General features: G+C 37.3%; 1 non-coding gene across 1 annotated transcript; it reads right to left on the bottom strand.

The window, feature by feature from the left end:
• Positions 1 to 4,196: 4,196 nt before the first annotated feature.
• Positions 4,197 to 4,303, bottom strand: LOC116902459. The gene has a single exon (XR_004388078.1). It is a non-coding gene; the product is annotated as a U6 spliceosomal RNA (small nuclear RNA).
• Positions 4,304 to 5,224: the final 921 nt, after the last annotated feature.

Below are 5,224 nucleotides of genomic sequence, written 5' to 3'. Positions count from 1 at the left end.
TTTGCCTATGAATTTCATAAAGTCATTGTTTTTGATAGGTGAGTAATATTCCATTGTTTAGATGTACCACATTTTCTGTATCCATTCCTCTGTTGAAGGGCATCTGGGTTCTTTCCAGCTTCTGTCTATTATAAATAAGGCTGCTATGAACATAGTGGAGCACGTGTCTTTTCTGTATGTTGGGGCATCTTTTGGGTATATGCCCAAGAGAGTATAGCTGGGTCCTCAGGTAGATCAATGTCCAATTTTCTGAGGAACCTCCAGACTGATTTCCAGAATGGTTTTACCAGTCTGCAATCCCACCAACAATGGAGGAGTGTTCCTCTTTCTCCACATCCTCGCCAGCATTTATTGTCACCTGAGTTTTTGATCTTAGCCATTCTCACTGGTGTGAGGTGAAATCTCAGGGTTGTTTTGATTTGCATTTCCCTTATGACTAAAGATGTTGAACATTTCTTTAGGTGTTTCTCAGCCATTTGGCATTCCTCAGCTGTTCTTTGTTTAGCTCTGAACCCCATTTTTTAATAGGGTTATTTGTCTCCCTGCGGTCTAACTTCTTGAGTTCTTTGTATATTTTGGATATAAGCCCTCTATCTGTTGTAGGATTGGTAAAGATCTTTTCCCAATCTGTTGGTTGCTGTTTTGTCCTAACCACAGCATCCTTTGCCTTACAGAAGCTTTGCAGTTTTATGAGATCCTATTTGTCGATTCTTTATCTTAGCACATAAGCCATTGGTGTTTTGTTCAGGAAATTTCTCCAGTGCCCATGTGTTCGAGATTCTTTCCCACTTTTTCTTCTATTAGTTTGAGTGTATCTGGTTTGATGTGGACGTCCTTGATCCACTTGGACTTAAGCTTTGTACAGGGTGATCAGCATGGTTCGATCTGCATTCTTCTACATGCTGACCTCCAGTTGAACCAGCACCATTTGCTAACAATGCTATCTTTTTTCCATTGGATGGTTTTGAATCTTTCGTCAAAAATCAAGTGACCAAAGGTGTGTGGGTTCATTTCTGGGTCTTCAATTCTATTCCACTGGTCTATCTGTCTGTCTCTGTATCAATACCATGCAGTTTTTTTTATCACTATTGTTCTGTAATACTGCTTGAGCTCGGGGATAGTGTTCCCCTGGAAGTCCTTTTATTGTTGAGGATAGTTTTAGCTAACCTGGGTTTTTTGTTATTCCAGATGAATTTTCAAATTGTTCTGTCTAACTCTTGAAGAATTGGATTGGTATTTTGATGGGAATTGCATTGAATCCGTAGATCGCTTTTTAGTAAAATGGCCATTTTTATTATATTAATCCTGCCAATCCATGAGCATGGAAGATCTTTCCATCTTCTGACGTATTCTTCAATTTCTTTCTTCAGAGGTTTGAAGTTCTTATCGTTCAGATCTTTCACTTACTTGGTTAAAGTCACACCAAGGTATTTTATATTATTTGGGACTATTATGAAGGGTATCGTTTCCCTAATTTCTTTCTTAGCTTGTGTCTCTTTTGTGTTTCGGAAGGCTACTGATTTATTTGAGTTAATTTTATACCCAGCTACTTTGCTGAAGATGTTTATCAGGTTTAGTAGTTCTCTGGTGGACCTTATGGGATCACTTAAGTATACAATCATATCATCTGCAAATAGTGATACTTTGACTTCTTCTTTTCCAATCTGTATTCCCTTGATCTCCTTTTGTTGTCTGATTGCTCTGGCTAGAACTTCAAGAAGTATTTTGAATAAGTAGGGAGAGAGTGGGCAGCCTTGTCTAGTCCCTGATTTTAGTGGGATTGCTTCAAGTTTCTCTCCATTTAGTTTAATGTTAGCTACTGGTTTGCTTATATGGCTTTTACTATGTTTAGGTATGGGCCCTGAATTCCTATTCTTTCTAGGGCTTTATCATGAAGGGGTGTTTCTCAGCACTTCATGAAATGATCATGTGGTTTTGTTCTTTCAGTGTTTATATAATGGATTATGTTGATGGTTTTCCGTATTTCAAACCATCCCTGCATGCCTGGGATGAAGTCTACTTGTTCTAGGTGGGTGATTGTTTTGATGTGCTCTTGGATTCGGTTTGCAAGAATTTTATTGACTATTTTTGCATCGATATGCATAAGGGAAATTGGTCTGAAGTTCTTTGTTTGTTGAGTCTCCGTGTGGTTTAGGTATAAGAGTAACTGTGGCTTCATAGAAGGAATTCGGTAGTGCTCCATCTGTTTCAATTTTGGGGACTAGTTTAGATAGTATTGATATGAGGTCATCTATGAAGGTCTGATAGAATTCTGCACTAAACCCGTCTGGACCTGGGCTCTTTTTGGTTGGAAGTACTTTAATGACTGCTTGTATTTCGTTAGGAGTTATGGGGTTGTTTAACTGGTTTATCTGTTCCTGATTTAACTTCGGTACCTGGTATCTGTCTAGGAAATTGTCCATTTCCTGCAGATTTTCAAGTTTTGTTGAATATAGGCTTTTTGTAGTAGGATCTGAGGATTTTTTGAATTTCCTCTGATTCTGTAGTTATGCCTCCCTTTTCATTTCTGATTTTATTAATTTGGACACACTCTCTGTGTCCTCTGTTTAGTCTGGCTAAGGGTTTATCTATCTTGTTGATTTTCTCAAAGAACCAACTTTTGTTCTGTTGATTCTTTCTATGGTCCTTTTTGTTTGATTCTTTCTATGGTCCTTTTTGTTTCTACTTGGTTGATTTCAGCTGTGAGTTTGATTATTTCCTGCCTTCTACTCCTCCTGGATGTATTTGCTTCTTTTTGTTCTAGAGCTTTTTGCTGTGCTGTTAAGCTGCTGACATATGCTCTCTCCTGTTTCTTTCTGCAGTCACTCAGAGGTATAAGTTTTCCTCTTAGCACAGCTTTCATTGTTTCCCATAAGTTTGGTTGTGCTGTATCTTCACTTACAGTAAATTCTAAAAAGTCTTTAATTTCTTTCTTTATTTCTTCCTTGACCAGATTATCATTGAGTAGAGCATTGTTCAGTTTCCATGTATATTTGAGCACTTTTCCCTTATTGTTGTTGAAGACCAGCTTTAGCCCGTGGTGGTCTGATAGGACGCATGGGATTCTTTCTTTCTTTCTGTATCTGTTGAGGCCTGTTTTATGACCAATTATGTGGTCAATTTTGGAGAAAGTACCATGAGCTGCTAAGAAGACGGTATATCCTTTTGTTTTAGGATAGAATGCTCTATAAACATCTGTTAAGTCCATTTGGCTCATGACTTCTCTTGGTCTGTCTTCATCTCTGTTTAATTTCTGTTTCCATGATGTGTCCATTGATGAGAGTGGGGTGTTGAAATCTCCTACTATTATTGTGTGAGTTGCAATGTGTTCTTTGAGCTTTAGTACGGTTTCTTTTATGTATGTAGATGCCCTTGTATTTGGAGCATAGATATTTATGATTGAGAGTTCATCCTGGTGGATTTTTTCTTTGATGAATATGAAGTGTCTTTCCTTATCTTTTTTGATGATTTTTAGTTGAAAATCGATTTTATTCAATATTCGAATGGCTACTCCAACTTGCTTCTTCAGACCATTTGCTTTGAAAGTTATTTTCCAGTCTTTTACTCTGAGATAGTGTCTGTTTTTGTCTCTGAGGTGTGTTTCCTGTAGGTAGTAGAATGCTGGGTCCTCATTGCGTATCCAGTTTGTTAATCTGTGTCTTTTATTGGGGAATTGAGTCCATTGATGTTGAGAGATATTAAGGAATCGTGATTGTTGCTTCCTGTTATATTCGTATTTTGATGTGTGATTATGTTTGTGTGCTTTTTTTTCTCTTTGTTTTGTTGCAAGACGATTAGTTTCTTGCTTTTTCTAGGGCGTAGCTTGCCTCCTTATGTTGGGCTTTACCATTTATTATCCTTTGTAGGCTGTATTTGTAGAAAGATATTCTGTATATATGGTTTTGTCATGGAATATCTTGGTTTCTACATCTATGTTAATTGAGAGTTTTACTGGATACAGTAACCTAGGCTGGCATTTGTGTTCTCTTAGGGTCTGTATGACATCTGTCCAGGATCTTCTGGCTTTCATAGTTTCTGGTGAGAAGTCTGTGCATTTGGTGTTTTGACTATTATGTGACAGGAGGACTTTCTTTTCTGGTCCAACCTATTTTGAGTTCTGTAGGATTCTTATATATTTATGGGCATCTCTCTATAGGTTAGTGAAGTTTTCTTCTATGATTTTGTTGAAGATATTTAAAAATATGGAACACTTCATGAATTTGTATGCCATCCTTGCACAGGGTCCATGCTAATCTTCTCTGTATCGTTCCAATTTTAATATATGTGCTGCCGAAGCGAGAACCCTTGTTTGATTTTTAAGTGAGCATTACTTTTGATATTTTATGGTGATTATGGTAATTATGAATTATTGGTGAGACATACATTCATCTGTATTAATATGTTATACAATAGAAAATGGATACTCTTGATACATAGAGGAAAGAAATAAAGAATATAGGTGAAAAACCCATAATTGAACTCTGTCTGTGTGGTTATTGGCTAGTATTCATTTATATGGATTTCTATTTTCTAATGATAACTAAGTAAACTGAAATACCATGAAAAGTTAGAGTACTATGTTGAATTCTGAATTATTGTCTGTTGGCTAAAGGAATAATTAATAAGTGGGTTGTTTTCTCTAACATCCTGTAAATTTTGTAAACTGGTGCTCCAATGTTTTATTTTAGGATGTTCACTGCCTGATGTCCACTACTCCTCTACTGAACCCATGACAAGGGCAAATAACATGACTTAATTGATCATCACCTGGCTTTTCCAGATATTCATCTTCCATTTCTTGGGGGTGGCTGAGATATTTTTGCTTGTGGTAATGGCCTATGTCTGCTATGTGGCCACCTGCAAACCTCTTCATTACATGAACATCATGAGTTGTCAAATGTGCCACACGCTGGTGGCTGTTTCTTGGCTGGGGGGCTTCTTACATTCTATAATTCAGGTTCTTATCACTATTCAGCTGCCCTTCTGTGGTCCCAATGTGATTGACCACTACTTCTGTGACCTCCAGCAAATAAATTTATGCACAAAACTTAACACAAAGTGGATCAAGGACCTCAATATGAAAAAAGATGCACTGATCCTGATAGAAGAGAAAGTGGATAATACCCTTGAATGCATTGGCATAGAAGACAGCTTTCTGGATAGGACACTGTTAGTGCAGACTCTAAGGTGGAACCCCATGAAACTGAAAAACTTTTGTAAAGCA

The sequence above is a fragment of the Rattus rattus genome, chromosome 5 (genome assembly GCF_011064425.1).
Source record: "Rattus rattus isolate New Zealand chromosome 5, Rrattus_CSIRO_v1, whole genome shotgun sequence".
In the NCBI taxonomy this organism is placed as follows: Eukaryota; Metazoa; Chordata; class Mammalia; order Rodentia; family Muridae; genus Rattus; species Rattus rattus.
The sequence above is the reverse complement of the archived record's forward strand: the minus strand, read 5'-3'. Positions and strand labels throughout refer to the sequence as shown.